General features: G+C 39.3%; 1 protein-coding gene across 2 annotated transcripts in view; it reads right to left on the bottom strand.

The window, feature by feature from the left end:
* Positions 1-13,621, bottom strand: part of MINPP1 (multiple inositol-polyphosphate phosphatase 1) — a 68,065-nt gene that overhangs the window by 16,285 nt on the left and 38,159 nt on the right. Inside the window, exons 6-7 of one of the 2 annotated variants that reach the window (XR_001512546.1) lie at positions 13,441-13,582; positions 10,484-10,773 (exon numbers count right to left, since the gene is read on the bottom strand). The gene's annotated coding sequence lies outside the window, so the exon portion shown is untranslated. Of the gene's footprint in view, positions 1-10,483; positions 10,774-13,440; positions 13,583-13,621 lie in introns of those variants that run through there. The other variant, XR_001512545.1, reaches the window with a different exon arrangement.

The raw sequence follows: 13,621 nt of genomic DNA, 5'->3' as shown, positions 1-13,621 counted from the left end.
TATGTATCAACATAGAAATGATATGGAACTTAGAAAATTCTGGAAAGTCAATGATAATAAAAATACTCTCTAATTTTGTAGATGAAACTAAAGCAGCTCTTAGAGGAAAATTTAAATACATGGGGGTGAAGCTAAAGAAATTAATAACACCTGACTTAGGAAGTTTAAAAAAAGTAGAATTATCCCTCAAAATATAGAAATAATGAAATAATAAAGGCAAACAAAAAACTAATGAAATAAAAAACCCAACAGATTATATTATGTAGTTTTAACTATATACTTTTTTTTATACAAAAATATTATATATATAATTTGCAGCCAAACTTGGGGTTAAGGGCTCCTTTGAAGAACTGTGCCAAAACCAAATTGTAAAGGAAGCCATTTTAGAAGACTTGCAGAAGGTTGGGAAAGAAGGTGGCCTCAAGTCCTTCGAACAAGTCCTATCTCCACCCAGAGCCCTTTTCCATTGAAAACGGGCTCTTGACACCAACATTGAAAGCAAAGCGTGGAGAGCTTTCCAAGTACTTTCAGACCCAAATCAACAGCCTGTATGAGAACATACAGGAATAGGTTAAGGTACTGACGGCTGGAAGGGGCTCTGAGGGAGCCTACCTTGTGGGAACATGGATTAAAAACTAGCCTTACGTTAAAATATATATATATATATATTTGATTTCAGAGAGAGGAAGGAAGAGGAAGAGAGGGATATAAAAACATAATGATGAGAGAGAATCACTGATTGGCTGCCTCCTGCACCCTCCCTTCTGGGGATCGAGCCTGCAACCCTGGCATGTACCCTGACTAGGAATCAAACCATGACCTCTGGTTCTTGAGTCACAATCATACACTGAGCCACATTAGCTGGGCTTAACTAAAATAATCTTTCTAAACGGACATGCAGCTTAAAATTATTTACTGCAAAAAAAAAATGAAACAAAACTATGGATTGAAGAAGATACTAATGTAAACACAAGCAAATAATAATAAAATTGAAGAGCTGATACTGCTCATACTTCCTAGTACTGTACATGCTTCACAGGAGATTTAGTCCTCTTTAGACAACGAGCTAACAAACTTGAGCTATGAAAAGATTATATTGTAAACCAATCCCTGAAAATGTTTTCATTCTCCCAGTTTTTGTTGCTAAAATTAAAAAAGCATAATGACACCTTCTAAAAACTCTTATGGTTGAGTTTTTTAAACCATGGAAAAGAATTTGCTAACCTGTTTTAAAATCTTCTAAATGAAGAATTTTAGTGAGTTTTGTATCTGCATGTTAAAAAGGGGGGGAAATGCAATGCCTTACTATTGGTTTGCTAAATCAAGTCAGACGTCAAAAAAGATGAAAACTCACTAGCCAGATCTTCAGCCAAACATCTATACGTGGTAGATGTGATAAAAAATGATTAGTAAAAGGAGCCAAAGATATAATTTTTTTCACATTTGATCTAAGAATCTTTGTGAGTTATCTTTTCAGCATTGAGAAATGTAGATCACTAGAATAGAACTGAGAGTTCCAAAATAAATTCAATTCATACCTTTATGGCCAGTTGATTTTTGACAAGGATGCCATGCTAATTCAACAGGGGCAAGAAAAGTATTTTCAACAAACGTGGTGGGACAACTAGCTATTCACATTCAAAGAATAAAGTCGACCTCTACCACATACCATATAAAAAAATAAACTAAAAATGAATCAAAGACCTAAATGAAAGAGCTAAACCTATAAAACTCTTAAAAGGAAACAGTTGTAAAGCCTCATGACCTTGGAGTAGGCGATGGTTCTTTAGATAGGACACCAAAAGCATAAGCAATCAAAAAATAATAATAGATCGACTTTTACAAAATAAAATCTTTTGTCTTGTAATGGCCACTATCAGAAAGTAGAATGATAACCTACAGATTGAAAAAAAATGTAAATCACATACATCTGATAAGGGTCTAATGTCCAAAATATATATTAAAAAAACTCATTACTTGACAATAAAAAGATAAACAACTCAATTTAAAAATGGACAAAGCATTTGAATAGACATTTTTCTAAAAAAAAGATATGCAAAACACCAATTAGCACATGAAAATATGCTCAACAACATTAGTGAACAGAGAAATGTAAATGAAAACTGCAATGAGATAACACCCACACTCACTCAGATAGTTATAACAAAAAGAAGGAAAATAACAAGTGTTGGCAGGATTTTAAAATAGCATAGCCACTTTCGGGCATTTCCTCAAATAGCTAAACATAGTTAGACCTGGCAATTCCACTCAGGTATATACCCAAGAAAGATGAAAACATATATCCTATCTGAGAGATGCAAATCAAAACGACAATGAGGGTCCTTATCAAACCTGTCAGAATGGCTATCATCAACACATCAACAAACGACAAGGGCTGGCGAGGATGCAAAGAAAAGGGAACACTCGTGCACTGCTGGTGGGAATGCAGACTGGTGCAGCCACTATGGAAGACAGTATGGAGTTTCCTCAAAAAGTTAAAAATGGAACTCCCATTTGACCCACTGATCCCACTTCTAGGAATATATTCCAAGAAACCAGATACACCAATCCCTGCCTTGAACAGACTGTCAAACTACAGGAGGAAGGCCGGGGAGGGTGGGGGGGTAGGGAGGGGGTAAGAGATCAACTGAAGGACTTGTATGCATGCATATAAGCATAACCAATGGACACAACACTGCGGGGTAGGGGAGGCCGGGGGAATGTCAAGGGGGAAAAAAAAAAGGAGACCTATGTAATACTCTTTGTAATACTTTAAGCAATAAAACAAAATTAAAAAAATAAAAATAAAAAAAGAAAACATATATCCCCATGAAAGTTTGTATACAAATGTTCGTTCATAGTAGCATTACTCATAATATGCAGAAAGTAGAAAAAACCCAAATGTCCATCAACTGATACATGTACAGATACATGCTACAACATGGATGAATTTTGAATACATTTTGCTAAGTGAGAGAAACCAAGCACAAATTCTATTATGTGAAGTGTCCAGAAGAGCTAAGTCCGTAATGACAGAAAACAGATTCGTGGTTGCCAGGTACTAGGGGAAGGAGGGAATAGAGAGTGGCTAAAATGGGGTTTCTTTTAGAGGTAATGAAAATATTAAGTTAGAATAGTGGTGATGGTTGCACAACTTTCTGTATCTACTAAAAAACCCTGAATTGTATACTTTATTTTTTAAAAAATATATTTTATTGATTTTTTACAGAGAGGAAGGGAGAGGAATAGAGAGCTAGAAACATCGATGAGAGAGAAACATCGATCAGCTGCCTCCCGCACACCCCCGACTAGGGATGTGCCCGCAACCAAGGTACATGCCCTTGGCCAGAATCGAACCCGAGACCCTTTAATCCCCAGGCTGAGGCTCTATCCACTGAGCCAACTGGTCAGGGCAAGGAATTGTATACTTTAAAGGGGTAAATGTTATGGTATGTAACATATCTCAATTTTAAAAAGATTAAAACAAGACAAAAATGTTGTAATAAACTGAACTAGCCCTAAGTTTTGTATTGCAGTGTCATTAGGTCATAAATCATGTTGTTTTTTAAGAAGTATATTTAATCATATTGTTCTAATTAGTAAAAGCAGTGGTTGTTGCACTGTAACTAAATCAAACATAATTTAAAAGTACTTTGCAAACAACTTAATCTTTATTTTTCTCCTTTAAAATTTAATCCTGGCCTGTTTTTACCATATGTAAACTATTAATGCAGCAGTACAGGGATATGATTTCTAAATGCATAAATATACATATATTGGAGATTAATGCACAAGGATTTTTATTTGTTTTATTTTTTTGAACCATTGATTTTAATTGTAATGGTTTTGTTTTACTTATTTATCCTCACCCAAGGATATTTTTCCATTGATTTTTAGAGAGTAGAAGGTAGTGGGAGAGACAGAGAGAGAAACATCAATGTGAGAGAGACACATTGATTGGTCGCTTCCTGCATGTGCTCCAACCAGGACCAGGGATGGAGCCTGCAACCGAGGTACATGCCCTGGACCGGAATCAAAACTGGACCCTTCAGTCCATTGGCCAACGCTCTATCCACTGAGGCAAACCAGCTAGGGCACAAGGATTTTTATTGATGGGACACAATCACCAAAGGTTAGAGACCACTGCTTTGCTGTCTTGTTAGATGACAGGAAAAAAAGCTCAGAGCAATTTATATAAGAAAATCAGCAACAGGTACCGACATAAGAACTTGTAGTTTATATTAAGAATACTGAGGTAATTTGTGTCTATAAATAAAACAAAAACACATTTGAGGGTCTCTGTGGGAAAATTCTCTGAAGTTATATACATGATTTGTTGATTTTAACTACCTACATTCTTCATTGTGTGGTGGCAACTGGCAAATTTTCATTCTGTGTTGCACCACAGAAGAGGGTCACACCTTACACACAGTGTACTAAAAATACATTCTTTGAGAATAATAACATTACAGCTCTTTCTTCAGTCCTGCCCCTGACTGCTAGCCTGACACGGGCATGCTGTACCAATTTAGCTGGTACCGCAGACGTTGTCTGGCTCAGCATCCAATTTCTTTTCCCGGCTTGCCCTGGAAAAAGACAGTGGTGTCCCTGTAGTCTGTGATCTGTCTCTTCAAATGTTTGCCTGGCCTCCTTATCCAGAACACTCTATAAATACTCCCGCACAGCAGCGAGTCTGTGAAGGAGCTGGATACTCCCTTGGAAGTGACAAAGTAAAACTGAATGATATGTCTGGCCAGCCTTGGACTATACACATGCCAGGTCGCTATTGGGTTTAACAAAGACGCATGAGCAATGTGCTGGCCACGGCCCTCTGTTCCTGAAGCCCTGCTGTGAGCACTTTTATAGAAGAACCAAAACCTGGGAGGAAAGCCGGCCCCTGGGCTGGCACCCTTGCTCCCCAGCTGTTGTTCAGGAAGTGCTTAATACTTTACAAGTGGTCACAAAGCCCAGAGGCTGCAACCCCGGGTGCCAGCTAGCTGGCCTACTGATCAAACATCCTTCCTCTCAGCCCGGTGACACTATGGGAAAGACACCCGGATCACTGTGTTTGACTCCCAGGTCTTCCACTTACTGGCCTTGGGGAGGTCATTCAACTTCCGTGTTCTCTTCTGTAAAATGGAGATGATGGTAAGTATTGCATAGGGCTGTTGTGAGGCTGAAATAAGAGAAAATCATCTACAAACAGCACAGAAGCTGGCACACAGTAGGTACTCAGAGAATGTTAGATTTCTTTTTTTATAAGTCAGGGATGCAGGGTGGTTCCTCTTCATTATCCTACAATTACTATGGCTGACACTTCTGTGCTGCTTAACCAACAGACAAATAGCCATGTATTCTTCCTCTTGGGAAAAAACCCTGACTTTATTTGGATGATGTTTGAACTTGGCTTTTCCTGAAGGCAGAGCCATGTGAACAAGCCCAGGGTAACTTGCTGAAGGATGAGCGACCACATGACGCAGTTGAATTCAATCCAGCCAGGACCATGCTAAACCAGCACGCTGCTGACTCCAAACCAATGACTGAGCTCAGTCCAAAATCAGAAGTGCTGCCTACAAATGTACCACAGCTGACTGCAAACACATGAGTGAGTCCAGTCACAACTAGAAGAAGCATTCAGATGATTAACAGACCCTTGAGCAATAATAAATGGTCACTGTTTTAACTCACTGAATTTCGAGATGGTTTGTTATATAGCCATAGCTACTTGCTATAGCCTATAAAGCCTAAGGCACTGGGCTGGTATTCAACCAATTATTATTCTGTGCTTAATAAATGCCCAACCCCATGCTCACATATGATTGCTTATGGAGATTCTCATGGTAGCCCCATAGGTTGTTTATTTGTTCGTTTTAAAAATGTGGCCCCTCTCTACCTGCATGTTTTGCAGAGGCAATGCTTCATATGACTGTAGACTGTCTAAATGGTAATTGGGAAATTCATTTTGTATCAGAATGTTTGTTTTTTTACTGGCATTAGCTTGGCCCATCTCATTGCCAAAATCAGAAGGAAAGTCTTTTTTAAACAAGACCTTATGACAAGTTATTGTGTACTCTAAGCAGGGACTGTTCTACCATCTCTATCCCCTTTATTCCCTCTAGCACAGTGCCTTGCACACGTCTAAAAATTAAATATTGAAATCTGACAGGGCAAACCTGGTGGTTCTTGTCAAAACTGGAGTAACCTCAGGTCTGTGAGCCAAACCACAAAACACCCCTAACCAATGTACTCAGAAAGACTGAGTCATTTCTATGGTCACTTCTGGAAAATTCTAAAACAGACTAACCATTTAGAGCCCATGTATAACAAGGGGACTTGTTACAAACAACCAGGTTTCAGAGAAGCAGCTCACTTCACAGACTAGAAGGAGAGATTCAGGTAGTGGGTATGTTTGATTTCCTCAGGCTTCAAAATAAAATTTTGAAAAGCTGTGTGCATAAGGCCAGTGGTATGTATAGCACAGTGGTTCCCTTGAATAGATGAAAAGCATAAATATAGTTAACATCTATCCATAATTTTTGTTGTACGAAATTTTTTCTAAAAAAATGTAATTTTGAAATATCAGTAGTAACTTTAATTTTTGGTTCCAACAGGATCTAGAAGATGTTTTTGTTGATTGGCACAAAAGGGTTTCCCCCAAATACAAGGAAAACCCACTTGTAAATCAGGTTTTCCAGTGAACAAACATATTTGGACAGTGGCTCTGGTTACAATGCAAAGCAAGCTCCGGGATTCCGAAGCAATTTATTTCCTCTGCTTCGGCATATTGACAGAACAAGTCTTCCAAAAGGCATATAGGGAATCAAAAACTAAAACTACTTAAGGCTGTCATTTAACACGGCCAAGTTATTGTTGGAAAATGCATTACCCTTTGAGAGTAATGCAGGAGATAAGTTACTCACACAGTAATCTCAGAAACTCCTAGGAAACTAAACAGTTCAGTCATTTCCCATCTTGCTCCATGGTATTTCCAATTTGTCAGACAAAATTCTAACTTATCAATGATTATTCCAAAATGTCCTATTGCTGAAAGAAGGAACAAATAAAATCATAAGAAAAACAAACTTTATAGAATAAAATACCATTTGGGAGCCTAAGAAGAAATGGGAAATACAATTAGCAATGATGAAATTATCGAAGCAACAGTTCATTCCACTTTTGTGAAGCTGGCCTGTAATAGGATGAGTCCATATTAGCAGGCCTAAATGTGCACTACACCTAATCAGAACCAGTTGGTTCATGCTTTTTGTTCCGCATTGAGCAACAATAAGCAAAACTAGAGGCTTCTAATTTGAGCTTCTCAATGTAGCCTTAAGAAACTCAAATTCCTTAGCCTTTCCAGCAGGGCTCAGGTTTCAAACGAGAATTATTAAGAGGGAAAAGCTAAATCTCTTCCTTTTCCCGATTACAACTTTACCTGATTATTAATCTCAGATTTCAAATGTTAAAGACAGTTTCACTTCTTGTAATTGGCTTTGTGCAGCTGTTTAAGCTTCAGATGATAAACTTGTGGATGCCGACAGTCCTGGCTCTTGTGATTTTGTATGTTTGTCTTAGTCTGCCTTGTCATAATATTTCATCTATCTTACCATAACAAACAGTCCTTGTTTTATTTGCCTTTGGGCTTTTTAACAAGGTTTGATGGGGGAGGAAAAGGAAAATAACTTCCTAGCTCTTCTCTGGAGAAATAAAATTTCTTACAACTATTTCTTTTCTTTTTTTAAATATATATTTTTATTGATTTCAGAGAGGAAGCAAGAGGGAGAGATAGAAACATCAATGATGAGAATCATTGATCAGCTGTCTCCTGCATGGCCCCTACTGGGGATCAAGCCCACAATCCGGGCATGTACCCTTGACCGGATTCGAACCCTGGACCCTTCAGTCCACAGGCTGACGCTCTATCCAGTGAGCCAAATCGGCTAGAGTTTCCAATTATTTCTAAACGGGTCAAATGCATTTTAGAAACCTCTCTATTTCATTGCCATGTGTTACCTTCTCAGAAGATAGAAAATAGAAAGAGAGGGGAGGAGAGTATTCTTGATCTCTCTCCCTTACAAGCTTCTAACACTTGGAACACTTATTTCAATTTAACCCATGTATAAACAAACTTTTATTGTTCCATGCCTATGAATACTAGGGTGGAGGGTCAATTCCCCAATGAGGTTATTCTCAAAGTCTCCAAAGAAATAAATTTAAGTGGGAATAAAAGCCACAAAACAAGAAAAAGTTTGAAGCTACAACTAGAATCTACTAGAAATAGTAAAATGAAAAACACAGTTATTGAAATAAAAACAATTCTAATAGATGAGCGTCATGGCAGCTTCTTTACTGCTGGAGAGGGAATGAATGAAATGGAAGGCCCAACAAAATTTTTCTACCAGGATGCAGCTTATAAAGAGAATGGAAACATTAAAGAAAAGTTCAAGGAGGACACACCCAGACCCCTCAATACATATTTAACAGTGTCAGCAACAGAGAATAAAAGGAGTAGTGAAAAAGCAATATTGAAGGACTAGCAAGAATGTCCCAAAACTGAAGGGGGAAAAAAAAGGAGTCTTCAAATGGAAAATTCCATTCAGTGGATAGCAGAATAAATTGAGGATACACTCTTAGATATATCATGTAAAATTCCAGAGCATCTGAGATTAAAATGAACATTTTAAAAGCTATCAGTGGGAAAAGACAAAATATCTATAAGAAATGATCATAAGATTATCAGCAACATTAAAGGCCAGATGTCAATATGCTAAAGAAAAGTCATTTTGAAAAATAAATAAGTAAAGAAAAGTCATTTTGGAACTAGAATTCTATGTCTAGCCAAATTATCATCCATGGGTAAAGGCAAAATAAAGAGATTTTCAGACATACAAATATTTTGAAAGTTTACTAACCAAAATTTCTCTCTGAAAAAACTATCCTAAGGTGTAGTCTAAAGAAAAAAAAAGTGAATTTAAAGGAAGGATGCAAAAAGTCACAGTGAACAAATAAAGCATTAAAAATGTAGTAGTAAATAAAAATGAATACATTTAAAAAATTATGTGTTTAAAAACAAGCTGGAACCAAAATGTCAGAGAGTAGTAACATGGAAGTTGGGAGGAAGAGTGTGGAGAGAAATATAATGTCTTATGTTTTTGGTTTGGAGAACAGTGAACCGCATCCAGCATGCGGTGAAGGATTAAAGAAGACAGACAGGAGATTACAGTTGGGACCAGGTGGATCACTGCCTGGGTGAGGAAACAGTGACACAGCCTGTAAGCTGAAGCTTTATTTTATAGTCAGAGCACGCAAAGCAAAACAAGGGGAGTGGTCTACATGTTTATAATGTTCTTGCGAGTTTCAAATCTATTTCGAGTTTGCTGCACCTCCCACAGCCCATTAGCTACCTAGGAACAAGGGAGGCCTATAAGGTCAAGCTTAATTGTGCTAGGAGGGCTCTGCCCTCCAAGCTGGGACTTGTATGTGGCTCTGCCAGAGGTCAGTCCCAGGCTTGACCCTATAGCCGCTCCCTACAGAACAGAGAGACGGAATTTAGACTTTCAACAAAGTCTAAATTTAAGGATGTGTTTAAATATTCAAAATAAACCACTTATACACACATACATAAAACAGTAGAGGAGGGAAATGTGGGAAGAGAAAATATAGTCAACACAATCAATCAACATAAGGCAGAGTGAGACAAGGAGAAAGAAAAGAAAGAGCTAAAAAAAAAAAAAAAAGAAAGAAAAGATATAGCCCTAATGACATCATCCAAGCCCTTGGATTCAGCCTTGCGTGAAGCTAGACACACTTCTGGACAACGAGGCAAGAAATCATCCTTTTGGCTAAAGTTAGAATTGATGGTTTTTTACCACATGCATCCAATTCAACTTTCATATTCATCACATTTTTACAATACTTCTCTTCATTTTCATGGTGAATTAAATGCTCACACATTTACAGAATGTGTTAACATTTATTTTTGAAAACTTCCAGGATATAAATAATGAAAAGACAACAACCATTCATTGCCTTGCTAGATCCCTCCCCACTCCCTCTGGCACCCCCCAACTTTTTAATATCCCAACTTTGCCATTCCCCGGCCCTGCATAGAGATGCTATCTATTTTCCACTTCAGTGTCTGGGCCACAAGATACTTATTGGGGGGAAAAATCACAAAATGATTAAATTGCTTCCACTACAAAATTATGCAGTTCAACCTTTTTGATCCTGTTTCCTACTAGATTCACACATGGCATTAATGTGTGCAGTCTAGTGATTTAACATCTGTGAGCTTTGGTTTCACAAGCTGCTTAACATCTGTGAGCCTTAGATTTGCATTTAGATTGTGGTTCTAGGCCCCACCCGTTAACGCAGAACCCTCAATATTCTACAATCATTTTGGCCTGTCAGGACTTCTTGTAGATCCATTCACCTTTTTGCTAGGGATATTAGTCATCCATTCTGCGTAACACTTGATTCCTAACCTTAGCAACATAAAACAAAGGCCTTCTATTTTCTCATAACTTCTGTGTGTCAGGAATATGAATGCTTTTGGCTCAGGGTTTCTCATAGGCTATATAGTCAAGGTGTCCGCTGGAGCTGCAGTTATCTTAATGCCCAACTAGAGCAAGTTCTATTTCTAAGCTCACTCAAGTGCTTGATGGCAAGACTCAGGTTCTTATGGCAGCTGGCTGGAGATATTAGTTCTTGCCATGTGGGCCTCTCCACAGGGCTGCACACAATATACAGCTGGCTTCCCCTGGAGTGAGAAATCTGAGAGAGAAAGAGAGAGTGAATGAGAGAGAGAGAGAGAGAGAGAGAAAGTCACAGTCTTTTTATAACATAATCTCAGAAGTGGCATCCCATCTTTCCTGCCATATTGTTTTAAGAGGCAAATCACTAGGTCTAGTGCACACTCAAGAGCAAGTTATTACACAAAGGTGTGAAAACCAGGAGTACGCTGGGATGGTACTCCAACAAGCCTCTTCATCACTGAAGAGTGACTGAGTAAACCGGTGCATCTTTGGGGCTGTTAACAGGCCAGGCAACCTAAACACGTCTGGGAAAACGTTCACAGGAAAAAAAAAAAAAAAAAGCCAACAGACTCTTCCTTAAAACCTATGTCCCCCTGAAAATGACCAGAACATATAGTAGGGGCACCAGGATATGAATATACACACGGGGCTTTAAAGTTAAGGACTGAAGTTCCAGTCTGACAAGGTGAGTGAGGTAAACAATCAACAGGAAAGGGAAGGCAACTGCCCAAAGGCAGATCAACTGCAGGCCTTCGGGTTAGATCAGTGGTTCCCAACCTTCTTTTGGCCATGCCCCACCTAAGCATCTCTAAAATCCTGATGCCCCCTCCCGTGACATATAATTCTTATTATTCAAAAAGTGAACTCCTATTCACGTGGAAGGAGCCTAAAAGGCCATTAACTTGGTCTAAACAAGTTTCCAAAGAACGTGGCATCCATGAAAGTGAAAAATAAAAGAACGAAAGGACAGTTGAAGTACTGAGGAAGAAATCATTAAAAAACACACAATAATGTGAAGTGATATGAAAAAAATAGCAAAATTTCAAAACATAATAGAGAATTGAGATGCATAAATACATCACAATATATGTTTATATACTGTATATGAGGCCCCTAGAACAATAAGAAATGCAAAAAAATCACTGTTAGTAACTCATTCTCGAATTGTCCCGCTTAAAAATCAAATTGCCCTCCTGTGGGCGTGAGCCCTACATTGGGAACCACGGGGTTAGACGGCCCTAGTGGTGGACGAAAGCTAAGTGGTGCCAGAAGATTCACTGTTCGTCCATTCTTTTCCTGAGTCTTCTGAGCATATTGATGGCCATTACTTTAAACTCATTACTTCAGATAAATTACTTATCTCTATTTCATTAATCTTCTTTTTCTGGGATTCTGGCTTCTTCTTTCCTTTGGAACATACTCCTCATTTTGCTTGTCTCTCTGTATTTATTTTTAATACTAGGCCAAAGAACTACCTCTCCCAGTCTTGAAGGAGTGGCCTTATTGTTCAACTTTGCCCTCGTTCCTTGTTCCTGGAACCTTCGTGACTGTCTAAGCACCCTCAATGAATTCTTGATAGGTCACGGTTGCTAAGGTTGTGCCAAGACCTGGCTGTGTTCCAAAGGGTGGGATATCACTCAGCACCCAGTTTCAGGTGGATTGGAAGCCAGAGCCCCAGGCAGCAAATACTGTATATACCAGTGATGGCGAACCTATGACACACGTGTCAGAGGTGACACGCGAACTCATTTTTTTGGTTGATTTTTCTTTGTTAAATGACATTTAAATATATAAGATAAATATCAAAAATATAAGTCTTTGTTTTACTATGGTTGCAAATATCAAAAAATTTCTATATGTGACACGGCACCAGAGTTAAGTTAGGGTTTTTCAAAATGCTGACACGCCGAGCTCAAATGGTTTGCCATCACTGGTATAGACAGTCCTGTGGGACCACAGTCGTGACTCCTGCTGGCCTCCAGACCTGGCGATTTGGAGGTGTCCCCTTGTGACACTTCGAAAAACTCGGGGCTCCAGGAGAGTGTATAAGCTTCTTTCTGGGAGGCACCAGCCAGCTGTAGTAAGGCCAAGGGAGAGTGCAATGATGGCGACCCTCACCTGCATCCCCGAGAGCTCCTCTGTAGCCTCTAGATGTGAGGTAAACAGGCCTTTTCTCACAGGAAGACTGAGGGTAGGTTTTAGTCTGCTGTCTGAAGCCTGCCCCGGGCATGGTATCCTACCAAGAACTGTCTCTCCCATTGTTCAGTCCCATGGGGCCACCAGAGCCAGGCGCTCAAGAGGCATCCCCCTGTGGCCTGCACATGCATGCCCATTGGCTCTGGCCAGGCTACTGGGGTATCGGGGGCCAGGGCAGACCCTCTGGATTTAGTGGGGCCGAGGGGATAAGCCAGGGTCAGGGTACGCCCACCTGCTTCCGTGGGTCCAGGTCCTTCCCTTCTTGTAATCACTACATGATCCTGGCAGTTTTAGGTCCTTTCATTTCAGCCTCTTCCCATGAGATGAGAACCAGGTAATATCAGGGTCTCCAGCATTCTACAGACTAGTTGACAATGCTACATGTTCATTCTGATTAGTTCCTTTCTCAATTGTCGTCATGTGGAGAATTTTCCTAAGAGTTTATTTGAGACAAACTAACGTGCCAGGAAACAAGATCGCCAATGTTCTGAGAATAACAATTTTGCAGTTCTCTTGACACATTTGGAATGAAAGAAGTTTATAGGAAGGTGGGAGAAAGCAAGGTTACAGGAAGGTTAACAAGATTCCATGGTGACATCTCTGAGAGGTCTGGAAAAGAGGTGTGTTAAACTAGGTGCACAAGAACAGTGGACAGGGCTTGCTTAAAGCAAAGATAAACTTTTTATGGGCCCAGGACATGACTACTCACCATGATATGATCTGCCCACTGAGGAATTTATGATCAGATCACCCTGTGAGGTTACTTCCCATCACAAAACCTGTCAGATTTAACAAAGAGCGCTTTTTTTTCATTCACACCATCCTGTGATATTATCACCCTTATAATAATACTAGAGGCCCGGTGCACAATAATTTGTGCACGGGGGCCA

The sequence above is a fragment of the Myotis davidii genome, unplaced genomic scaffold (assembly GCF_000327345.1).
Source record: "Myotis davidii unplaced genomic scaffold, ASM32734v1 scaffold933, whole genome shotgun sequence".
Lineage (NCBI taxonomy): Eukaryota > Metazoa > Chordata > Mammalia > Chiroptera > Vespertilionidae > Myotis > Myotis davidii.
Note: the sequence above shows the minus strand (reverse complement) of the source record. Positions and strands in the feature narration are given on the sequence as shown.